This window comes from Diceros bicornis, chromosome 26 (genome assembly GCF_020826845.1).
Source record: "Diceros bicornis minor isolate mBicDic1 chromosome 26, mDicBic1.mat.cur, whole genome shotgun sequence".
Lineage (NCBI taxonomy): Eukaryota > Metazoa > Chordata > Mammalia > Perissodactyla > Rhinocerotidae > Diceros > Diceros bicornis.
Genome location: NC_080765.1, coordinates 1,251,805 through 1,277,932, shown reverse-complemented (window position 1 = coordinate 1,277,932; position 26,128 = coordinate 1,251,805). Strand labels below are relative to the sequence as shown.

The window sequence follows — 26,128 nt, the reverse complement described above, 5'->3', positions numbered from 1 at the left end:
CCCTCAAAACCTTTGAGTTCTCCATCTTTTTCGCTGTTTCTGAGAGCTGTGGGTAAGTTCCTCTTGGATATGAGATCCACTCTGTTTGCTTTGAGCTCCTGATCTAACTGGCTTTCCAGTTCAGGGTCAGTGGGTCAGTCTAGACTGACAGGATGCTCTAAGAGAGCATCAGTCTTAGCACTTGGTTAGTCAGCAGTGCCAGGCAAAGGCTTAGCGGTTCAGCTTGAGCTGCCAGATGGTTCTGCCAGGAACCCGAGTCCCTGGCCCTTAGTTAGTCCACAGTCCCCGTTTGTTGAGGTCTGCTGGTTGAATCTGCAGTCTCCATGTGTTAGGGTCTATTGCTTCAGTCCGTGGTTCTTGCTAATGGAGAGGAGTGGAAGAAATGTGTGCTCCATGCACATCCAGTCTTTGAAAACTTCCCATGTGCATTTTACATGCGTTTTGCCCTCTGTTGACTGTAGATGGGTTCTAAGGAAATGGTGAAGGCACAGTGAGGAGGAACTGTGTGTTTCTGCACCACTACCTCGAGGAGTGCCACCCCCTCAACCTGAACAGACACCTGGCACTAGTAGAAATGAAAGACATCCCATCACCGTGGATAGGAAGACTCCTTATTGTGCCGGTGTCAACATTATCCAAAGAGATCAACAAATGCAGTGCAGTCCTTATCAAAATCCCAAGGGCGTTTTGTGCTGAAATAGAAAAAAACCCATCCTAATATTCTTATGGAGTCTCTAATAAGCCCAGATACCAAAAATAATCTTGAAAGGAGATACTAAGTTGGAGGACTGATTCTTCCTGATTGAAAACTTACTATAAACCTACAGTATCAAAACAGCATTGTCATGGCATAAAGACAGACATATTGACCATTGGAAACAGAATTGAGAGCCCAGAAATTAACCCTCACCCATGTGATCAAATGATGTTTGACAAGGGTGCCAAGATTATTCAATTAGGAAAAGTCTTTTCAACAAGTTGTGCCGGAAAAGTGGATATCTACATGCAAAAGAATCAACTTGGACATTTACCTAACACTGTATACAAAACTTGATTCCCAGTGAATCAAATACCTAAGTGTAAGAGCTAATGCTATAATACCCTTAGAAGAAAACATAAGGCAAAACTTGACAAGATAGGATTTGGTAATGATTTCATGGTTCTGACACCCAAGGAGCAGCCAATAAAATAGGAAAATACATATGCTGGACTTCATGGATATTAAAAAGTTTTGTGACGCAAAAGTCATTATCAACAGGGTAAAAGCACAGCCCACAGGATGGGCGACCATATTTGCAAACCATGTATCTGACAAAGGCTTAATATCCAGAATAGACAGAGAACTCCTAAATTCAACAACAAAAAACAAACAAATCAAAATTGAACAAAGTATATGAGTAGACATTTGCTCAAAGAAGATCTGCAAATAACCAATAAGCATATGAAAAGATGCTCATCATCAGTAATCATTAGGGAAATGCAAATCAGAAACACAGTGAAAGACCACCTCACATTCATTAGGATGGCATCTATCAAAAAAAAAAAAACAAAAAGAAGAAGAAAAAGAATAGAACAACTGTTGGCCAAGATGTGGAAAAGTTGGAACCCTTGTGTACTGTGGTGGGAATATATAGTTGCTGTAGAAATCAGTATAACAATTCCTAAAAAAATTTAAAAATATAATTATATAGGACCCAGCAATTCCTCTTCTGGGTGTATACCCCACCAAGGAGTTGAAAGCATGTTCTCAAAGACATATTTCAACACCCATGTTCATGGCATCATTATTCATAATAGCTAAAACATGGAAGCCACCCAAGTATTGTAATCAAGGAAGGGCTCACAGCCCAATGCACCCCTTAGCCAAAAGGTATACGCGCTCTTGTAGAAGGGAAAAAAGCTTTATTATGAGTTTGGCCAGCAAGGAGACATAGGTTAATTCTTTCTCCCCAATGGGTTGTAGAAAGGGGCTTTTCAAGGGCAAAGGAGCGGGTGCAGTAAGTTTGGGAACAGTCCTAGGCATTTTGTGCAAGCACAGATTTTCATGTTCGGTCACACATCCCACGTTCAAAAGGCGGTGTCCTTAACATGATTGGCAGGGGAGTTCTTGGTCTCCCAGGTCATCCTCCAGTCACTTATGCAGTTGCAGTTTGAGTTTTGCAAGCCGTCTTGTTGTCTCATTGGCTCAAAGTAGTTGAAACTTGCTTAAGGAAGAGAAATGGAGTTTCTGAAAAGCAACTCTCGGCCCAAGATTAGATCCTTAGTAAATATCATATGTGATATGGCTTAAGAAAGTAGTCTCCAGGGTACTGTTGAGAAAAATCTGGCTGGGGCCCCATTTTATTTTGGGCTTGGTTGTGGGCCTTGCTATGGTATCTGTCCAGGGATGTATGGATGAGCAAAATGTGCTATATACATACAATGGCATATTATTCATCCTTGAAAAATGAAGGAAAGTCTAAGATATGGCACACCATGGATGAACCTTCAAGATATTACTCTAAATGAAATAAGCTAGTCACAAAAATACAACCTTGTGTGATTTCCCTCCTATGAGGTTCCTGAAATCACCAGATTCAGAGACAGAAAGTAGAATGGTTTTTGCCAGTGGCTGGGAGGAGTGGGAATGGGGAGTAATTCATGAATGGGTATAGAGTTTCAGTTTTGCAAGATGAGAAGTGTTCTGAAGATGGATCGTGGTGATGATTGCCAGCAATATTAATGTCTTCAATACCCTTAAAGCATACTTAATGTATCTATGGGGCCTGATGACTTGTCCTGGACGAGCACATGCTTGTGTTGTTGCACATCTTACCCCTCACTGTACAGTTGGGAAACTGGCCTAGAAAGAAGCAGATACTGTCCCAGACCACAGGAGGTGGTCAGAGTCCTGAAGACTAGAGAGAGCTCCAGCTTACTTGGCCAAGGCTCCACCCCTTCCCTCAGGTTTCCTTTGGCAATGAGAGGCATTAAGATCCTAGAAGATTGCTGCCCACCCCTTTCCATATGGGGTCATTTTCCTCTCCTCATCATCACATGTGCACAGGCACACTCACTCACACTTGAATTCTCATATGGAGAACTCGGAGGTGCAGTCAAGAAAGAGCCGACACCGGGGAAGTGACAAGAGGCATGAGGGAGAGAGGTTGGAGGCAGCTCTCCCACGGGGCAGTAGCATCCATTCTCCTAGATTCGTGTGCAGGGGCCCAGAGATGGGAAGAGGAATCCCTAAGGTTCCTAGGTGTCTACCTGTTCCAGATCCATCCCTGGCCCAGCCTGGGGAGCACAGGACTGGGGTCCTGCAGTCCACCTCTGTGGGCACCCAGAACTGTGATGAGCCCATCCTCCCCTTGTGTAGGCATTGGGAACAGGAGAGAATACCTCAGTGAGGGTCCTCCTGTATAAAATGGAGTGCATCCAGCAGGTGACTCCAAGTGTTCCATGCACTCACAACATGTCTGTTGGACTAGGTTCTCTGTTGATGACCTACTCTGCTCTGAAACCCTGAGAAAATGATTTCCAGCCCCTGGAGATCCTTTAGAACTGAGGAGGCTAGGGGGCTTGGGTGGATGAGAACTGAGGATAAGGAAGAAGATGCCAGAGCACTGGACACCAAGTCCAGAGTCCAGGGAGAAGACTAATCCTTGTTGGACCCTTGAGGTCCTCATCTGGAGGTAGGGGGAACCATTGTCATGGCAGCAGTTAGGATGCGTTAGGAGTGAAGAGGACACCTGGTGGGGAACAGCAAGAGGGGGGCACGGTAGGCTCCTGAGACACCTCCCACTCCCTCGAAGCTGACAGGTCCTGCTGCTTTACCCCTGGGACCCTGGAGAGCCTCTGCCTTGAGGACACCTGAAGAAAGGTTGCTTTCTGTTTGTAGTTCCTGCGTGGGCAGCAGTGCTAGTGCTGGCCACGAGGGGGCGGGCAGCCTCTTGTGTCAGTGGTGGCCAGTGAGGTTTTTTTTTTTTTTTTTCAGTTGTATTGAGATATACTTGATATACAACACTAAGTTAACATTGCTGTGTGGTATATTTGAAACTTGCTAAGAGAGTAGATCCTAAAACTTCTCATCATCAGGAAACAATCTTTTATTTCTGCTTGGTGATTGATGTTAATTAAAATTATTTTGGTAACCATTACATAATATATATATATCAAGTCATTCTGCTGTAAACCTGGAATTTACTCGATGTCCACTGAACTTTTCTTGAGCTCCTGGAGCAGCGAAGAGTCAACCAGAGGTCTTTCTGGCTGTCCCCCTGCCTCAGAAACAACTTGTACCTCCTATTACTAGTGTTCATCTCCAAAATGAAAGTTGGTCAAAAGTAGGGGGCGAGGTGCAAGATCTACTCATGTACTCATTCAGCAGCTGTGCCCTGAGCGCTCATCCTGTGCCAGGTGCCCTGGTGGGCTGAAGTGAAGGATGAAAATAACTAAGTGGTCCCTGCCTGCCAGGAGCTCACAGTCTAGAGGGGAAATGGACAAAAGCAAAGACATGAGAAAGAAAAGAGCAAGTGCTGTAGAGAAACACATCAGGGGGCTGTGAGGGAGGGCTGGGCATCACTGGGTAGGAGGGTCTGAAAGATCTCACTAGGGTGACAATTTCTGGGACCAGAATGACAAGAGGGAGCCTGCCCTGCACAAGTCTGGGAGCAGTGTGTCAGGGAAATGGCACCACTGGTCCTGAGCCTCACAGGCAGAAGTGAGTTTGGCCAGAGGAGGTTAGAAAGGTGGCCAGTGCAGCTGGAGGGAGGCTGGGAGGAGAGAACAGGAGCTGGGGTGGAAGGTAGGACCAGGGCCTGGTAGGCTGTGTTCGTTACTTTTCCCTCTCTGACTTCATTGCCCCTAACCTTGCATTTCAAAACATCAAATGTTGACAATATCACAATTTTTGTGTATCAGCAATCAGGCGTGTTTTAGCTGGGTGCCTCTGCCTCAGTGAGATTAATAGATTGGGGCTGTGGCCTCAACTGAGGCTCGACTAGGGGAGGACTGGCCCACAAGGTCACTCTCAGCCTTCAGGATTCATTTTGGATTGAGAGCCTGAGTTCCTTTCTGTCTGTTGGCCTAGGCACTCCCTTGCTTCTCTCCTCAATGTGCCTCCACATCGGGCAGCCCCAATACACCGATATTTGATTCCTCACTTCCAGGGATTTGACAGAGTTAGAGAGAGAGAGATGGCACATGAGAGAGGGAGCAAGAGGAGGTGAGAGACATTTTTAGTTAAAATTTAGACAAGACATCCCATCACTTTGGCTCTTATTATGTTCAGAAGCCAGTTACTAACCACTTTGTGGTTCCACGGGGATGTGTATAACATGGGTGGGGCTTACTGGGTACCACTGTGGAGGCTGCCCACCTCATAGGCCAAGATAAGACACTTGGGTCTCATTCTCCATAAAACAGGAAACAATTGAATGGTTTTATGCCACAGGATGGCAATATTTGAATTTCCATTAGTTGCAACCCCCTCATGGTGCTGACCTTAAAATGAGGCCAAGTTGGAAGTGACTGTCCAAATATCACATTCTTGGAGCCCAGGCCTGTTTTGAGTGGTGTTCTGTACTACATCCCACCCCTCCTTGTTATTCTTCCATCTCTAAGATTGTGCCTCAGGTACATGTGACACCAGCCCACAAGGGTAATAGATATTATCTCATATACACTGGGTGATGTCCCTAGGAAGTAGATTCTAGCCTGATCCCCATGGTGCCGGTTTAGAGACTGGGGAGGACCTGAGAGGCACAGGGACTATCCCAGGATGAAGAAATAGTAAGGAAAAGGAGGTCTGCATTCATCTCTGTCTCCTCAAAGCTAGGTCCCTAGTTAGGATTCCAGTGAGCTGTGGGTAGGGCTGTGTAGGCTCATTGTGTACAGTTCAGGAGATGACATGGGGTCATAGACCTCAACAGATCTTAGAACTCAGGTAACCAGGCACCCACAGCCCCCCATCCAGCTCACTTGATTGGAGACAGTCAACAGGCAAAGATGTTTTGTTGTTGTTTCCCAACTTTTGGAGGATCTGAGCTCAAAAAATCCCAGAAAGAGAATCTTTTTGGTAGTTGGCGATGTTGGCTCAGCCCTCATTCTTGACGCCTCTGGGCGTCTGGCAGGAGGCAGTGAAAGGTAACACGGGACAGCCCAGGAAATGCTAGTGCAGGCCAGGGCACAGCTGTGATCCCACCTGATCAGCCCCACACCCCTTGCCCCTCTTTGTGTGTGTGTGTGTGTGCATGTGTCTGTGAGGAGGGGAGAAGGCAGGACATAAGGGGCGGGTCATTCCTGAGCAGGAGCTGGTTGTTAGGTGTCGGAAACCTGGTGAGTCTGTCATGTTCATACCCCAGGCCATGCCTGGCAGCATGAGAAGGTGAGCTCCTCTAATCATATGTTACCAAGTACAAGAGGATTCATCTCCTTCCTTCCCTGACCACAGTTCTTTGCAGGGATGCCCCTCTGTGTGTGAACTGAGGAGCAGACTTTCTCTTGGGCATTGGCCCCAGTGGCAGTGTGCATGCAGTCCCTGATTCCTTCTGGCCCAGCTCCCAGGCAGTCTTTGCAGAACTCCACTCAGGAGGTTGTCGAGTAGCTGCCCAATGGTTTCAACTCCACCAACTCACTAGACAAGGGGCAGGTACATGAGGCCACCCACACTTTTCAGTACTGCTCTGAGATGAGAGCAGGAGCAGAGAGTCTCCACACTCAGAAGCTTGAGATGACGGGGTTGGACTAGAACTAGGGTGGAACCAGACTGGGGCTGTCCCTTTTGAAGCTAAAGGGGATGTACATGAATGTCACTTTGCCTGGTTAGGAGATGAGGTGCCGTGACCCTCTTACCCTTGTCCGGTGTGAGCTTCTGGAGGCCACTGTGGCAAAGCCAGAGGGTAAGGGGGACTGCAGGCTGGGTATTCCTGGAAGGGAGGGGGATCTTTCCTGTGTTTAGAAGGACACATGGAGAGTCAGCTATGTGGGTGAACCTTTCTCTTTATCCCGCTCCAGTGCCAGCTACGGAGCTCCAGCCAGCGGCAGAAGCAGAGCAGTGGGCAGTGGTGAAGGTAGAGCTGCCTCCAGCTCCGTTGACACCACCCCCTCTAGCACTGGAGCCAGTGTCCCCTCCACCAGCAGTGTTGGAGCTGAAGCAAGGGCCAACATGGGCTCCAGCAGGAGTGGGAGCTGCTGAGCTGGAGTCACCTGGACCATCATTTCTAGTGAGAAGTCCATCTCCACCTGTGGCTCTTAAGGAGCGTGAGAAGCTTAATCTCACGGCCTTCCCTCCTAAGCTGGTGGTGGAGCAGTTGACCGCGATGGATGCGGTGAGCAGCTGGGCTTTCAGGGAGGGGTGGGGCAGGCCTTCCCTCTGCCATCGTTGCCCCAGACCTGATCCAGGCTCCTATGATCTGGGCCCAAATCCAGGCTCCACCCTTTACCAACCATAAGACCTGGGCAACTTTCTGAACACCCAAGACTTTGCTGTCTACCTGCAGACCGTGGAGGTGGACATTAAGAGGACCTGCTGCACAGAGTGACTGTGCCAACTCCATGAGGTAGAAGAGACGGAAAGCTGGGTGGGCCCTGGCCCATCTGTGCAGGGAGGGGCTCACTGTGTACAGCCCGGTCCCTGGTGGCCCAACCGGCTGCTCAGGAGGCTCAACAGCCTCAGGACTTATTAGACATCTGATGTGTATTTCACTACAAGGGAGACAGACAAGGCCTGTGGGTGTAGCTGCCACGCGGGGATGTGCATCAGAATGTGGAGTGGGACCAGAGGGGGGATCAGGGTATTGGAAGATGCCCTCTTGGGATGAGACGAGTTGAGCCACCGTCTGGAGCTTGGAGTTAGCCAGTCCGGGCTGGGTCAAAAGCCCCTCTCCCTTCCCTGCCAGTATTGGGTCCTGGGTCATCCTGTGCTGGGTGTCCTCGAGGGACAGAGAAGAAAAGCCAGGGACTCTCACAAGGCTCAGGCCACATCCTGAGCTTTCTGAGCTCCAGCTCTAAACTGTGACTCCTGTGTGGGACTTTGGGGCTGTGGACACAGACCTGGGGTGTGGCAGGGCTGGGTGACACTCCCCCTGTTCTCCAGGACCTCTTCCGGAAGGTGATGCCCTCTCCGTGCCTGGGCTCCACCTGGGGCAAGAGGAGCAAGCCCGTCAATGAGCACCAGACACCCACCGTCCAGGCCACCATCAACCACATCAGAAGGGTGGCCAGCTTCGTCATCACCCCCTGCCTCGGGGACCCGAACATGACAGCCCAGGACAGGGTGAGGGTGGTGGAGCGCTGGATCCAGGTGGCCCAGGTGTGCTGCGGGAAGCCCAGTGGAGTCCCTCTCTGAAGCCTTGGGAACTGCCTCTCCACCTTTATCAGCTCCCAGGATTGCAGTGTGTGGTCTAAGCCCCTGCACAGTCCCTAGGCCCTTCCTGCCAGGGGCCCGCTGACTTTGACTCCAGGTCCCAGTGAGAGGATGCTCACTTCCTACCTGGCTCCTTCCCTGGGTTGAGCTAAAATCCTGCTCCTTGTGAGTGTTACTCTTTGGGTCCTAAATGTGCCCTTCTGGGGTTCCCTGAGCATCTGTCTCATCCAGGAGGGGAGATTTAAATAGAAGGGGACTGAAGCTAGAGCAAGCAGGGCTCCAGCGCCCCACCTCACAGCTCATTCTCTTCCCTTCCCCAGGAGTTCGAGATCCTGAAGAACTTCTCCTCGTCCTGCACTGTCATCTCTGCTCTGCAGGAAACCTCCACAAGCCACCTGAAGAAAACACGGGGGAAGTTTCCCGGTGGGTAGGCCTCTCTCCATAGGAGGGCCAGGGTGGATGGGGGATCTCCCGTATGTCTGCCATTGGCCCCTCAGTCAGCTGGGAACTCCTGGGAGGCAGCAAATGCTGGGGACCGGGCCTGGGCCTCGGCAGGGGGTCTCTAAGCCTCCCGGGTCCTTAGTCACCAGCTCTGCTTCAGAACTTGGCTTCCCTGAGTGTCCGGTACTCAGTTGAGCCACATTGGAGATTTTCAAGTGTTTATGGCAACAGAACTCTATGCCCAGTTGAAACTCAAAGCAGTCAAAACAGAGCTGCTCTGTAGAGCTGGGGAGTGGAGACCCCAGTGACCAACAGGAGAGCCCCCTCCCAGTACCATGAGACCTTAGCGCTCAGAGGAGCCCGGTGAGAACACTTCTCCAAGCCGTTTGAATCTCTCGGGTTTGCAAAGAAAAGGGATTTGCATTCAGACCCCTCACATTATTCCTAAATTTATCCCTCGTTCTTTCCCCTCCCCTGAGAGAGAACCCTGAAAATCTTAAGGAACTCAATAGTCAAGACAAGTCCTTGAACAGAGAACTGATGATCAAGGTAGAGTGGAGGCTGGGGGTCTGGAAAGAGAGGAGGGGTGCGGAGGAGGGGCACTGGGCAGGCTGTGGTTTTGATAGTTTCTCCCTTGAACTTTCTCTGAAACATTCCCGTCTATCTCATCCAGATTAATAAGCAGAGAGATCTGTTCTGCCCATGGGAAGGTGGGGTGCCGTTTGTGGGCAGGAGGCCCTGGTCATGGGACACAATGGTGTTGGCTGGGCTGTTCCAGGAGGAGTTGCCGAGCTGGCGCCATCAACAGGTCTCTGGCTTCCATGTATGTTCATCCTGCAAAATGTAGCTTCTTCCATGCTGTTGGGTGGTTGGTGTGGGTTTAGCTCTCAGCCTAAAACTATCCTCAGGAAGCCAGGACCCCTCTGCTCCTTCTATCTTCACCACATCTCCAAGGGGCTGCAGCCTGCCTGCCCCAGGGATGTGCATGGTAGAGGATTCCCATGGCCCAGGTGGACAAACAGGCTGCTCATCCTTAGGTGGCAGATGTGTGTGCATTCTGGGACTCCCCACTGGACCCCTAGTGCAGTCACTTGAGTGAACCACAGGAGTCTAACCTGAGTGCCTGGTTGGCAATGACATAGGCCCCCGGTGGCTTATGAGAAGTGTCTAGGCAACTGATGGATTCTTAGTGGACCCTGCTGAAAGGAAGTTAGGAGCCTCATGTAAACAGGGAATCAAAATGTCCTGTCACCCCCTTCCCTCTTGATCAGAGGTGGCACCTTGGGGGTCCAGTTCCTGAGTGGATAAAGAAAGAGGTCAGGGGCCTGCCCGGTGACGCAAGCGGTTAAGTGCGCGCACTCCGCTGCAGCGGCTGAGGGTTCACCGGTTCGGGTCTCAGGCGCGCACCGACGCACCGCTTGTCGACCTATGATGTGGCAGCGTCCCATATAAAGTGGAGGAAGATGGGCATGGATGTTAGCCCAGGGCCAGTCTTCCTCAGCAAAAAAAGAGGAGGATTGGCAGATGTTAGCACAAGGCTGATCTCCTCACAAAAAAAAAAAAAAAAAAGGATTCAGTGCAGGGGAATGTCCTGAGGCGTTCCTTAGGGAGCAGAAGGCTTTGGCTTGGCCTCTGGCCCAGCCTGGGGGCCAGACACTCCACATGACTGGGGCAGGCAGGAGCCACTCAACCAGACTCCCAAGACACCCCATCCTCTCCATCCATGACTCGGCCCAGGACCAAGCTTTGAGAGCTCAGGGGACAGGACTGTTTTCAGTGGTGGGGCTGGGGGTTAGGCGAGGATGTTGGAACAGGGCTTCTGGCTGAGAGGGGCAAGCGGCCTCTCCTCTGTGGGCCCCTGAGAACCTCTCTGCCCATGTTTGGGCCTCTGTCTCCTCATCAGGGAAATGGAGGGATGGTGATTGTGTGGTGCAGGCCTCACAGGGTGGTGTTGAGGTAAGAGGGAGGAAAGGAATGTGGGAGATTTCTGCCTGCTCCACCTGGAGGGGTGAGGGCCAGAACAAGGATGACAGTCTTGTGACACTGAGTCCTCATGAGAACCTGTGTGGTAGCTGGAGTTCTCACACTTTCCAGATGAGGAAACAGGCTCAAGGAGGCCAGGCCACGAGCCCAAGCTCACACCCAGAGTGAGAGTTGGAGCTGGGCTTGTTCTGGAATCACAAGACCTTGGAGGATGGAATGACATTGGTACCAGTTGACTCAAGTCAGATGTCCAGTGTCGGAGGCCAGTGGTGCTGGAGAGAAATGGGGTGAGGGGAGTATCGCCTCGCTGACACTGTCCTCGACCCTGACAGGAGGGGCCCTTCACGTTTGCCCCCCCAGAGTGCAACCCCCAGAGAGTGCAGGAGAAGCAGCAGCAGCAGTAGGTGAGTGTGCCTGTGGGCCAGGGGCTCTGCGCTCCCAGCTGTAGGCCTCAGATCAAGAGAGGAGGGCCCTTTCTCTTGGTGCCACAGTGCCCAAATCCCCCAGTAGAAGTGACCAAGAGGAGGGCCTGGAAGAGATGGTGCAGGATGGGTTGTTTTGGGGAGGTCCAGGGAAGGCACACAATGTGATTTGCCAGAAGCCGGCCCTGGGAGGTGAGGAGGAGGAGTGTGGTGTTCTTGGGGTGTGAAGGGAGGAAGAATTGAGGGGAGGCTGCTGAGGATCCTAGGCTGCTCCTCGTGGGAAACCTGTGGTGTGCCAGGAGGCTGAGGGTGGGGACTTTTCAGGAGAGGGTCTACATGGGGTCTACTTGAGAGCAAGGGCTCATCCCACCCCACCCCGATGTCACAGGGTGTCTTCCCCTATCTTGGCAATCTGCTCAGTGACCTGCTGATGCTGCACCTGGCGATGGGTGACTATCTCGAGGTGGGTGAACCTGAGGACTAGGCAGGAAGGACTAGGATTCTGAGCCTTGGGATGCGGGAGCCCCCAAACTGAGCTCTGAGTTCTCAGCACTTGGCACATCTCCTCTCATGAGAGCCTCGCAGCTGCCCCAGGAGCTGCGGCATCAGGCCCATCTTAGGGATGAGTGAAAAGAGGCTCTGCCAGAGACACCCATTCCAGTTCCCCAGGCTGGGGAAGCTCAGAGCTGCCTGATGGCACAGCTGCGTGAGGTTTTATCTGAGCTGGACTCAGCCTCTAACTCCTATGCTGCCCATGAAGGGAGAGAGAAGTCGGGCCCCCCCAAGTCAGGCAGCACATAAGTTGCTGAGCAGTCCCCTCTGCCTAAGGCCTCAGCCTCCAAGTCTGTCATCAGAGAGAGTTGTGCTGCCAGGTCCCTCAGTCTCACCCCCATGTCCTCCTACTCTGGAGCCCAGAGCCCAGCCTAGGTGCAAGTCCTCTTTTCTCTGCATGCCCGGCCCCCTCTGGGGACCTGGCAGTAGTGCAACATGAGAAGGGGTGGGCATAGGGAGCTAGTCAGGCTAGGGGGCTTTGTCTGATGGACTCTGGCTGTCTACCTTTCAGGGGAATGAGATCAACCTTGAGAAGAGGACTGAGGAGCAGCTGTGGCACTCCCTGCAGGGGAGGGGAAAGAGGTGGAAATCAGAGACCTTCTGGGCAGAATAGTCCCTGGCTTCACCTCCTGTATCTTACATTGAGTGGAAGAGTTTGATAACAGAGGAGTGGGAGACCCATCCAATTGGCGGGTGGGTTGAGGGGAGGATGGCATCAAGGATATCTTCCTGGAGGAGGAGCTGATTATTCCCATTCTGAGAACTGGTAGAGCCTGGATGGAACTGGAGGGAAGGATGGTTTCCAGGACTGGTCCCCTGCCCCACTCCTCACCTCCAACAAGGCCCCTGCAGCATCCTCCACCCAGGCCCTGTCTGCCTCCTCTCCTTCCCTCTGGTCCCAGGAATACCGAGTCATGAGGAAGATCCTGCTGCTCCAGGAGGCTGCCAAGAATTACAACCTAGAACACGAGAGAGCGATTTGTGGCCTGGTTCCAAGACATGGAGTTGCTCAACGAGAATGAGAGGTGATGCCGGGAAGGAGTTGGGTGAGGGCAGGGTTGGACCCTCCCTGTTGGCCAGTCCAGAGAGCCTGTCTCCATGATCCCCCACTCATCCCCCCACTTTATTACATGGCGACCTCTGGGACACCCAGACTCCAGCTGCTGGGCAGGCAGTAGGGGGACACCTGAGGTGTGGTTCCTGGTAGGCTCACAGGTGCCTCTCTGTCCTGTAGCTACAACCTGTCCTGCCAGCCAGAGCCCTAGACCTAGTTGGCCTGCAAAATACGCAAGGCCAAGAAGAACCGGCCATCATCAAGGTCTGGAGTGAGTGAGTGTCTGGGCCGGGGTGACTGACTCCTGGGGGTTCAGTAAGGCTTCGGGCTAAGCGTGGCCTTTGGGAGTCGGATAGCTGGCACTGGGATCCCAGCTCCACTATTGACCAGTCCTGTGACTGGGGTGACTCTCTTCAGCTTCCTGAGACTCCGTTTCCCTCTCTGTGAAATAGGTGATACTAAATGATCGCTCACGTGGCAGGGACGAATGGGGTACTGGTGGTTGACAGCACTGAGCACAGGGTCTGAAGCACCCAGTGCAGTGGGGACAGGGTGGGGGGCCATGATTCAGAGGGAGGCTGCAGAAGATAACCCGACTCTTCTACTCAGCCCCCAGGCCCCAACGCCGAACCCCGTACCAGTGGCCGATCACAGCCCCATCCTCAGCTGCGGGGACACAGTTGGGATGCTTGCGATGCACCGGGCCAGCTCCTCCCACTTGATGGGAAGGGGAGCATTTTAAGCTGATTCCTGGGGTCCCCTGAAGCCCAAGAGAGAAGGGACGACCCCATCCCAGCTCCCTGACATCTCTACCTCAGCACCTACTCACCCATTGGGGAGGGTCAGTGGTTATTTGTTGTAAATAATAAATGACATATTTGAATATTATATTAAAGTCCTGTTCCCTTTACAGCTTGGGAGTTGTGGTGTGGTTCTGTTGCTTTCTGTAGGCATGTGAGTGAGACACAGAATCTCACATTTCTCCTTGAATCAAGAACTCTTCTGAGTCATCAACTTATTGTATGTTGGAGAAGGGAGAAAGGCCAGCCACTTTTTTGGCTAGTGACGTCACTCCCAATTCCCCCTAACTCCGAGGACAAGTTCATTTCTGTATCATTCAGCTGCTCCAGGGGCGGACACTGCCCCCCGCCCGTTCTCTTGGGATTTAAAGGTTGATGGTACTTTCCCAGGCAAAGCAACAACCACTGAAATGTGGGTGTCTTTAAAACAGCACTACCCAGGACCAGGTCGTGCCATAGGCAGGGGGTGCCTTTCTACATTCTGGAGGAAGAGGGAATGTTTTCTGCTTCTCTTGTTGAGGTTTCTTTTGACCAAATTTTAGGAACTTGTAGTTTTCTAGTTCAATCTCTGGAATTGCATCAGCTCTAAGTGGGAAAAACAATGTAAAAAGATCAAAACATGCACATGGAGAGGACAAGGCCCGAAAAGGTGATTTGCAAATGGACTAAAGGCAGACAGGACTTTCCCTCCTGAGACCCCTCTAGTGCCTCCATGTTCACTACTGACCTAGAATTGAATCTTGCTGTGATCCTTGTCCAGGACTCTGAATTCTGTTTCCTGCTTGTTTTGTATCCAATGGGAAAGATTTGTGATGCAGCTTTAAGGCTACCACTGGACCTCATTCCATAAATATGACCACTCTCTGTGAACCAGGATTTCCAGCACACCTGCCTTCCTTATGCCATTCACTTTAGGGCAGAAATTCCCTAGAAGGCTCCTCCCTGGCTTGGCCTGATGGATCCCGGGTGAGCTCTACTTTCCCAGGAAAAGGGACCATAATCCTGACCAGTGAGTGACCCCACACTGTCCCTTGCTGTCCAAGGTGACTTCTGAGGCCGTGTCCTTCTGAGGTCCACGGTCTTGGACAGTTCTCCAGTTTACACATTCAGTGTTGATGTTGCCAACTTGTCCAAATGGGGCAATGGGGCCCGAGCCATTAAAGTGTGTCACCCCCGGGTGGTTGTGTTTTTTTCCCCAGTCTTGTGCTGTGGTTACATTACAACCACCTGATGGGGTGTGAACCCTGTTTGGAGCTTTGAAAGATGAGGCATGACAGGGGTGTGGGGTGGTCCAGCAGGAAAAGCCACGGAACTGATGATCCATGGTCGTGTATGAACACAACATTACCAATTAAAATACTGAAATTCTTCCCATCTAGTGGTGAATAGACACTGCTCTGAGCTCACACCGAGAACCCACCCCACGACAAGGGCTTTCAAAGGGTTACCAAGTGGCATTTTGAACCTCATCCCTTGGAAACACCCTGTAAGACAAGGGCCAGATGAATCACTTGGCACTTGTGAGTTATCGCCTCCTGACTGATGGCTGCAAGTGTCACCCAGACACACAGGCTGGACTCTGCCAGGGAAGCCTTCTTAGGACAGCTAGAAGCTGAGGATGACTCCTGGTTCCCGGCATCCCAGGCCCTTCCTGACATGGCACAGCCACCCAGGAAAGTGGTTTGGTAATGAAAAGACTGGGAAGGCAATACTTCGCCTCTAAAGAGAAAGAGAAGTACCAATAGCAAAAGCTTGATCCCTCAAATAGTCAATTAAATCTCAACAAGCAGTGAGTTCTTGTCAGATTACTGATGCCGAAATGGTCTCTTTTGATAAGAACATGATCCCCCAGCTGCCATGTCCATCTAAATGAATCAAATTTCCAACACATATGGATCTAAAAAACTGAGGGAAATCTGGCATTTCCTTAGATGCAACTCTGAAGTAGCATGCAAGAAGGAACACAAAAATGGAGACCAAAAGTAAATATCTAATTTGAGAACATAGACATCGAAGTGCTTTTGAAATAATATTTTGGAATCTATTGGAATATTACACAAAAAGAATAATCCACTTTAAGTAGGTTTTACTGTGACTGTATGGGGCAAAACTGAATCATCCCGTGACGTTGATAACTCGCTGATGACTTGAAAGTACAAATCAATAACATACATAGTAAAGGAAAATGAAAGAACAGCATGAAAAAGGAAGATCTTTCTCTCCTCACTTGAAACTCAACCTCTCACCTCAGAAAGAAACCACTGTCTATATTTTCTGTCACGCAGCAGAGTTTAATAAAAGAAACATATTGGTATATTTCAAAGTTTCAAGAGCTCAAAGCAAGGAAACATTAGGGACGCTGCCAAAAGACCTCACTGAGGTGCCTGCTCCATTTCGTCTGCTGTCAAGACGGCCTTCCTGGCCCCTCACTTTCTCTGCCTCGCTAGCAAGTCTGTTCGCCATCAGTGCTATCACCAGTCTCTCTCCTGTGCTCTTCATTGCCCTTTCCTCCTTCCTGATACCTTCCTCAGTCGCCAGAAATTGTTGGCAGTGGAACTGTGGAATGCCCAGATCAGCTCTTGGAATCATCTCTGCCAAATCTGAAGACCGGCAGGAGTGGGCATGGGACCTGGAGTGCAGACCACCTGCGAGCACACCTGGAAGGGATTCACCTGTGTGACTAAGTGCAAGTTTTTCCAACGCTTTGGCAAGATTGAAAGGACTTACTAGTTGTCCTGCACTTCTGCAGGCCTTGAGTCCTTGTGGTCTCTCGGGCCAGCAGACCTGGTGGGGCTCGTCCAAGGTGTCCTCCCAGAGACCCTTCATTGCCAGGATGGGATGGAATTCTAGTAACCGGCCTCTTGAATATGTCACTAGACATCCTCAAAGGGATGGAGATGTTTAAACCAGTCTTTGGTTTGGACTGGTTCCCACAGTTACGCTGCTTCCTCTCTGAAGACTTGGCTATCATCCTTCTTTTCCTCTTACCCTACAAAAATAAATCATGAAATTGGGCCAAATGATAAAGGAAGCCTGCCTTTTTACAATTATCCTGGCTGTTTTGTACTTCCACCCTCCCTCTATCCTCTGGGGCTAGATCTGACCTGTGTCCTGGGATGTCATCAGGCAGATTTGCATCAAGAACAGAAAGCTCAAGGTCAAAACTCAAGGCTACTCCAGATCATTTCTCCCACTCCATCCTGTTAACACCCCCTCCTTGTTTGAGTGTGTTTCTATTCTCTTCTTGTCCTTGTCACTCTCAAACTCATAAGTCCTGGCACTCCCTCTCAGGACAGTCGGTCCCCAGTCCTTTACTAGTTCCCAAATCCTACCATTTCTGTGTTTTCTGACTACTCATTTGCTTAATCCATTGACCACTTGGTGTTCATAGCTCCTTTAGAAGTTAAATCAATAGTGACATTATCAACCACCCCCTGTTAACGACTTACTCCCATATCCCAGATGTTCACATAATCCAAATGGTTATGTTCAAAAGTAAATAATTCAGAAAACATATTCACCCACCACAAATTCCTGATCTCTAATATTTTTATTCAAACACTCATACAGTAGATACCTGTGCCTCATGATCAGAAGTAATGCTAGATCACCGATCCTCACCTTAATTTCCTCCTACACCTATCAATCTTGGATTCCATGGACTATGATCTCAATAATTTCCTTGGAATAATAAAAAATTCATTACCACTCATTTATGTTGTAAACCTCCAAACCCAGAAGATCCCGATTATCTGCCATGCCACAGCTACTGCTGGTCTTATAACAAGCTGAATAAAAAGCATGAAACATGATCTTTTGGTACCACTGTAAATGCAAAACCATCTGCATCAACTGGGAAACATCCATAATGCCTGGAAATTTTGTTCTCTTTTTTTGTGTTGGCTCAATAAGAGAAAGACAAATCAATTTAAAAAATGAGCAAGGGACCAGAGTAGACTTTTTCTAATGAAGACATACAAGTGGCCAACAGGTGTATGAAAGGTGTTCAGCATCACTAATCATCAGTGAATGCAAATCAAAACCACAATGAGCTATCACTTCACACCTGTTAAGATGGCCATTATCAAAAAAACTAAAGATGGCAAATGTTGGTGAGGATGTGGAGAAAAGGAACCCTTGTGGGAATGTAAACTAGTACAACCATTATGGAAAACAGTATGGAGCTTACTCCAAAAATGAAAACTAGCATATGATCCAGCAATCCCACTTCTGGTATATGCCCACAGGATTGAACTCAGGGTCTCAAAGAAATACCTGCACTCTAATGTTCATTGTAGCTAATTCACGATAGCCAAGATATGGAAGTAACCTAAATGTCACTGATGGATGAATGGATAAAGAAATGGAATATTAGTCAACCTTGAAAAAAGAAGGAGATCCTGCCTTTTTTGACAACATGGATGGACCTAGAAGACATTATGCTAAGCGAAATAAGGCAGACAGAGAAAGGCAAATACTCACTTATATGTGGAATCTTAAATAGTCAAACTCATACAAGCAGAAGTTAGAATGGTGGTTGCCAGGGCTTGACGGGATGGAGAAACGGGGAGCTGATGGTCAAAGGATACAGAGTTTCAGTAATCAAGATAAATAAGTTCTGGAGATCTAGGATATGGCATAGTGCTTACAGCTAACAAGACTGTATTGCACACATCACATTTGCTAATAGTGTAGATATTAAGAGTTCTTACCACACAATAATAGTAATAAAGGAGGTGAGAGAAAACTTTGGGAGGTGATGGATATGTTTGTGGCCTTGATGGTGGTGACAGTCTCAAGGGTGTATACTTATGTCCAAATTCATCAAGCTGTATATGGAAAAGTATGACACCATCGTTGATTCTTCTGCACCTTGAAATATGCCGTGTCCTCATCACAAGAGAAAAAAATTTGTAACTATGTATGGGGACGGATGTTAACGGGACTTATTGTGGTGATCATTTCAACATTTATACAAACATTGAATCATTATGTTGTACCGCTGAAACTAATTTAATGTTGTATGTTAACTTTACCTCAATAAAAAAAATACACACAACAGAAAAAACCATTTTAATATTGTAAATGAGTTCAGTGAATCCCTGAAACTGCCCCATTCCCATATGAGAGTTACAGGAAGCAGAGAGGATGAGGTAAGATGGAAGAAAGTTGTACAAAACAGTACTCAAATTAAAATCATTTAAGTTGATATCAACTCCTTGTGGCAAAGTTCTGTGAGCACCGATCTTCTTTCACATTTTTCCTGGAAAAGCATACCTTCAGATCCAACCCATAATAGTTTCCTCATTTGCTCTAATAAGAAAATTTTAACTTAATAAATAAAACCAAAAGCATCCCTTATGTATGAATAAAGTTAGTGAACTTTACAGAGAAAAGAGCATATTTGCACAGTCTCAATAAAGGTAACAGAAGAACGGAATGATGATGAAGTCTCATTCAAGCTTATCTTTGAAAGCCAGTAAAACCAGGTTATCTTTTCAAGAACGTGTGTAGAGCTGTCAACCTTGGAAGATAGAAATAGTGGCCTCCTCTGCAGCAAAGGTCATGCTTGCTTACTGCCCAGTATAATAAAAATAACACCCCTCCCCAGGCCAAAGGTCAGCAGACTTCCTGCCTGTTATCAAAGATATGAGTTCCTTAAGCTCTGAGATTTTGCAACCCTCTGCATGTCTCCTGGCCCACTGTGTATCACCCTTTGGGAAGTGGGATTTAGTGAACCAGTGCAAATGTTGATACTCTGGCCACTGTCATTGCTGTGTCATTAAGTCCTGTGTCTCTGACCCATGGGTCTCGTGTCTTTTGCCAGCATCTGTAAGACCATGGTAGGCTAACTTATTGGTTTGCAGGTAAGGTAAAATATCAGACCATTGACAGTTCCTGACAAGCCGTTAAAGTAACTAGTAGTCTTAGGAACAGAGAGCTATCCAGAACAATATGCATGGATGGTCTTCATAGAAGACTTCATGCAACCAAAACTTTAATAAGTCTCTCTGACCTCTTTTATTTCTACCTCAATTAGAAGGAGAGGCACCAAGCTTTATAGACCTAGGGTTTATGCAAGCCACGTGGAGACCCAGTGACCAGAAACTTCCCATGGGAGCAAAGACAGATGGGCATATTTCCAAAATGGACCCATATGCCTCCCGATCATCCAAAAGACAATACCTTATCTTAATTTATGATGATTTGATTCATTAAAATCTTGTGATGGGCCAAAGATACACTTCTAAGAGGAATGAGGCACATGGCAGTTGTAAGCAGATTAACACATTTGGTGAATATCAAACTCTGAACTAACTTTAGTGTTCTAATCAATCAAAAGGTACAACAAATTTAATTAGGTAGATTAAATGATATTTAATGGTATGCCTGATTATTACTCTGCAATAATGAACAAGCAGCTCATGTAAATAACTATAATTGGTCTTTAAATTATGATAGTCAGGACTGTTTGAGATAAGCTGGAGAGAAGGAAGGGGAGAAATAGATAAAAGTTATCTGCTCTGACGCCACTCTCAAGGCCCCCGGATCTACATGTAACCCAGGAGATTGAGGCAGATGGCTGTGTGCCTAGATTCTCCTGCACTGTGGTTCTCAGGGATGTCACAGGGCTGAAGCAGCTTCCTGAATCGTGTTTACACGTCCATGTGTACAATACCCTTGACCAAGGGGATGAACCACCATTCAATCATCCCTTACACCCCTCTAATTAACAATTAGATTTCAGAATCATTGTACCATTACATGATAATTTATTCCTCAAACCTGTAGGATGGCGAGCTAAAAGAAAATCAAATTTCAATGGCTTCTTTTCTTTGAAGGACCAAGATGTTCTTTCACACTTAGAATCCGGATTAGAGGATAAATCCCTCAAGTCAATGGAAACAACTTAAGAAATGGACAGAGGGATATTTCATTCATATATACACAGTTTGCACTGTGGCAAAAATAAAGTTATATTTTAAAAAATTAGAATTTTTTGAAATTTTATACATATTACTGACTTTGTTCTGCTTATAATCCCTTTGGTTTACCAAATGAAACTCACTCTTTAATGGGCATCTAGCATTGAGTGCTAATAACAGCAGCTTTTTTAAATTCTTATTTTTCCCAGGTCAAAGGCCAAGGGAAGAGGTCGTCAAGAGGTCAAGTGTAATCTACCTATGGGTGTGGCAGCCTTAACTATGGATGTTCAAACCAGACATTGCCAGCAGAACCACATCTCTTCACCCATAGGTGAGTTTTTACTAGTAATCACAGAGACTTGAGGATATCAAAGGAAATTCTTTATTAAGAACCAAAGTTATAGATCCCTATCTTGGGTTCATTACTTTGAATTTTTGACCCAAATCATATGCATCTATTGGACCATGTTCAATTCTATGATCTTTAGAAGATGCAGCCTACAGCTGAAGAGAAACAGATACAACACCAATATCTTACCCTCTCTGAAGCACAACTGAGAGCCCCTGGAGTGAGAAGTTTTCAAGACAAGAAAAAGTCATTCTTCTTCTGAACAGAGAGAGTAGAGGCTATTCAAACATTCAACTTTAAATTGTTAACATGACTTGTTAGAATGTGATGGAGCAAGCCTCATACCTTCTAAGTTTCATGATTTTTCTCCAGAATACTGAGAGGGATGACCTTAAAGTCCAGTTTCCCCATAAATGTCTTTATTCAGTGATAAAATTAAATTCCCTATAAAATAATTCCCATAGGGCTGGCCCCGTCGCTTAGTGGTTAAGTGCTCTGCTACTGGTGGCTCGGGTTCAGATCCGGCATGTACTAACACGCCGCTTCTCCGGCCATACTGAGGCCACATCCCACATACAGCAACTAGAAGGATGTGCAACTATGACGTACAACTATTTACTGGGGCTTTGGGGGAAAAAAAGGAGAAGGATTGGCAACAGATGTTAACTCAGAGCCGGTCTGCCTAGGCAAAAAGAGGAGGATTGGCATGGATGTTACCTCAGGGCTGATCTTCCTCACACACACACAAAAATAATAATAATAACAATAATAATAATAATACCCATAAAATTGTTAAAAATATATCATAGTCTCTGACCAAGAGGAAACAAGGAAAATTGAGCAGTTGAATAGCAGTGTAATAAACTCCATACAAGGATCTTACTGCAGCATTATGTATAATAGTGAAACTGGACATAATCTTATCTCTATCAAAGAAGAAATAAACAGATCATGGTATTCCTGTTCTTTGGAGTACCTCTAAAACTTCTAAAAAGCTAAGTTAGGGTGGCGAGCACTGATAAGGAAAGACATCTATGATATATGGTTTGGGAAACAGCAAATTGCAAAATGATGTAGTTATGTCATTTATGTTAAAAAAAACTTTATGTGTATTTATATGTTCATAGGAAATGTCCAGAACAATAAGCTGCAACCTCTTAACTATAGTTCCTTCTGAGTAGGGGAGTGAGTTTGCAGGGAAAGGGATGGATGGGGGAGGTTTCACTTTGCTCTAAATAGATCTGGGTAACTTGGCTTTTTTTATAGTATGTAATTCTTTCATAATTAGAAAAATGAGTGATGTGACCTTTTGGTGCAGGGCAATACTATTATGTTCTCCAGTGTCTGTACTGTATGTTATTGCACAGCACGGACTGTAAGAGAAAGCCCAGAGGAGTAATGAAGACAAAGAAGACATAACACCTGCAAAAAGTCAGTGGAGTATTTCTCCATAACAAACCTTCCAGGTGAGTGACGGTCAGTATCTTCCACTGCTCCAGCTCTCACAATAAACCTAGAACCTGCCCTGGGTAAGCTGGAGGACCATGCCTGACTAGTCCACTCCCTGCATGGGGCCGGTTTGTGCAGGGTGACTGTCATCAAGCAGACAATGGACTCAGGATGGGGCGTGTGCCTTTGGAGAGGATGGCAGAGAGGCACAAATTGGAACGCCAGCTAAGTGCACACACCTGAGAGGCGGAGTTCCAAGTGGAGACTCAAAATGTACCAAGAAACTGTGTGAAGTGAATGAAGCACTCGACCACTCTGAGCCTCAGTGTTCCTCCCTGTAAAATGGGGATCACAGGCCTACTTCACAGAGCTGTTGGGGAAGATACATAAAAGTGCCTGTGACAGTCAGTGTCACATTATTAACAAAGTCGTCTCCGACTTCAGAAAATCAATGAAAAGAATAATGTGAGGAGACCAAAGATGCCCAGCTTTGTAAGCAGCCCCAGCAGCATGAGAATGAGAGGAGCTCCGAGTAAGCAGGGTTCTTCACAGCTCCACTGGAGAGGATGAACATGGGCTACACCAGGATAAGGGGCTGTTGTACAGTGACACGTGTAGTAAGGGTGGGTCCCTAAAGACACTGTGAAATAGTGTTACACACAGTGGCTCCTAGGAAACAACTACAAAGCAATGAATGCAGCAGATAGGAGTGGGAATGGGGCAAGCAGAGGAGGGTCAGAGCTACAAAATCTGACGGAAGACACTGAACCACGACGAGTGCCCAGCTCTGTCAACAGCTGCTGTGGTTGCGCCAGGAGAGCAAACGTTTGAGACAGCCATTGTGGGGACTGCTGGGAGCACAGTTGTCACTGCGGCCACACCTCAACAGCAGTGCATCGGAGCACACACACCCCGAGACTTTCCTCTCCATTAATCCTTGTTTTAAGATGACGAATATCCTCATGTTACATTGTTTCCTTCCAACACTTGTGGACGAGTGTCATCAGAACCCCCGAAGAGGGCACAGGCCAGAGTAGGATGGAACACTGGGGGCTGGGGGAGGGGCGCTGCACCTGACTACACGGATTATCACCTGGGCCTATTGAACACGAGAGAAGCACCCAAGGATGTGGTCTAATGAGACTTCCCTGTCTTGCCACATTCAGAGACACTACACACTTTCTCATCCTTTCTTTACAAAAATGTTAAAGAATTCATGTGTCATTAATTCATACAGAGGCAAATTCTTGACAAAGTGACAGGGTCCAGTTTCCATGACCAGGTTTTTCAGTTGCTTTGATAATATCCCACATTCAGAAATCGGAAATGTAACCTATTGGGATGTGTAATATAAACAGGGACTTTTTTTCCTGTAGATCAACGCCCAGATTTTTAGGGACGACATAAATCATGAAAGCTGCTAACCATTCCTCCACAGGTTTCAATAAGACTTTTAAGTTAATTTATCAATCTCAGGAAAAGACAATTTGGCAATTCAAATTTTTTGTTTCTGCATTCAAATGTACAGTACAGCCAAGAGAATGAGCAGAAAAAAATTAACAGGAAGGTCTTGCTTGTATTTTATCTTTTGCAAATAAGCAGGATATTTTATGCTCTATTCCTTTCACCACTCTAATCAATTTTTAAAGAATATGGTACCTCTGACTATCCCTAGGCATGTTTATCTGGAAACCTTGTCAGAATTCAAAGCAGAGATGTTAAAGCTGACGGGTTTCAAATGCTGCCCAAGTGCTGTCTACCTTGAACGTCCCTCTCCCAAAGCTGGACGACTGGTCACTTCCTGAGTGATCAGAGTCGCCATCCGTGTCCCTGAGAGACTGGCCACTCAGGCCTGAGCTGAGATTAGGTGATCAATCTAAAGGGCAAAATGCTTAAGCTATTCTCATCTTAAGGTTGCTGTTTTGGAGGCCACTGCACTGGAATGCGTTGGTGAAAACGGCCTACTAGATACTTGCCTGGGAATTGGGTTGTTCTCCTCTGCTCTTAGTGGATCCTGGGGAAACCAATGATTAAGCTCACAGATGCCTCAACTTCGATATCTGCAAAAAAGGCAAGCAACAGCCAATGTTAACACCCAGCAAAGCTCTTAAGTTGTACTTGCAAGAGCGGCCACAAGAGCGAATGTCTCTCAAAAGCTGATGAAAGGATGGCACTTTGGCTGGAGAAGGCAGAGGGCAGCAGGCAAAGTGGAAAGTTTCTGGGATGTCAAACCAGTTCCCATAGGCAGTTTAGAGAAGCACCTGGCCCTGGACTAGGTAGGAGGCTGTGGAAAGACCCACAGGCACGCAGGTGGGAGGAGGAATCAAGCAATGGAGGGAGGCGGTGTGGAAGAGGCAAGAGTCCGACTTCAATTTTGGCCAAAACCAGTTGCACGCTGCAGGCCCTCGGCTGCCCATGCAGCCGCCACATCCTCCTAACTCCCTGGTCCCGCTCATCCCGTGGCATCCATCCGGGACTCAGCCCACGTGCAGCGGGTGCAGGACCAGAGTCCTGAGTCAAGGGCGGTTTGGCCCTCGGCCAAGCGCACACCGCCCTGCTCCTCCCCCCAGGGTTAGGCACCGCCCCATGCTCACAGTCTCCTGGGATTTGTAGTCCTGCAGTCCTGCAAGCTCCCAGCTGGGAGCGGTTAAGTGACAAAAGCTCCCCGCATACACAGCTAGGGGCCCCAACTCCCACCTTGTGCCCCCGCCCCTGGTCCCCATCCCTCTGCTTCTCCACCCCACCCTCTACCCCACCTCTTCTCTATACCTTGCCCACTCTCTATGCCCTGCCCACCCCCCAGAGTATGCGCAGTGTGGTTGGACTGTATCCCTTGAGGCTGGTACTCAGGTAGGGGTGGGGCTCAGCAGCCTGGCTGTTGCTGAGGATGCTTGCAGCCCTCGTGGAAACTTCCTGGCCAGTATTTGAAGGGTAAATTCAATATCTAAAATGGAAATACTGGGTGCCTGGGATTCTGGAATTTGCCTTTTCAAGGCCACCTGTCCTACCATCCCCTCCATCCCTCCAGGTTGCCATGATCCTCCCTCTGGCTCCCGTGGTCAAGGTCGCTGCAGAGATCCTTCCCTTGGACCTCGCCCACCTGAAGGGCCCATACCCATCATAAAAACTCAAAGCCATGACACTTGCCAAATTGAGCCAAAAACGGAAAGACCCAGAGGGCCATGCAAGGGTGAGGGCATTAATAGATACTTGAGAGTATTAAAATCCATCTGATGATGCCATGAGTGAACATGTTCCACTTTAAAACAAAACACTCCTGTTATTCTGAGATATTGAGTTAGGATCTTTGTGCAAATATGAAGGATTTAAAATGTTTATTGATGTATAACATGAGTACAGAAATATATGCAGAAGTCATCCATGTAAACCTCAAAGAATTATTACAAAGTGAACACACTTGTGTGACCAAGAACTAGCACCAGCTTCACTCAGGCTCTGACAATCCCTTTCTCCCTTCTTCCTCCCAAAGGTAACCGATATCTTACCAGCAAACACTGTATATCGAGTTTGTCTTCTTATACGAGTGTTTTATTACAGAACAATTTAAACAATATACAAAATAAACAAAATAGCATAGTAGGCCCGTCACGCAGCTTCAACAACTACTAATTGTCTGCCAATTTTGTTTCATCCACATTCCATCCCATTCCTACCTCACTTTATTAATCTTTTAGTCCTTTGTGTGTGTGGGGGGGGTAAGATGTACACACACTGAAAGGCAAAACTCTCAACTGTACAGTTTTGGCAAATAAACATGCCCATATAACCTTCACCCCTTTAAGAA

General features: G+C 47.8%; 1 long non-coding RNA gene across 2 annotated transcripts; it reads left to right on the top strand.

Annotated features, from left to right (window-relative positions):
* The first annotated feature begins 12,360 nt into the window (after positions 1–12,360).
* LOC131422060 (uncharacterized) lies at positions 12,361–25,478 on the top strand. Of its 2 annotated transcripts, XR_009224016.1 has the most exons (4): positions 12,361–12,770; positions 12,980–13,070; positions 20,735–20,856; positions 25,352–25,478. It is a non-coding gene; the product is annotated as an uncharacterized LOC131422060 (long non-coding RNA). The 2 variants fall into 2 exon arrangements; XR_009224015.1 differs by lacking the exon at positions 25,352–25,478 and having other exon boundaries at positions 12,363–12,770; positions 20,735–21,394.
* Positions 25,479–26,128: the final 650 nt, after the last annotated feature.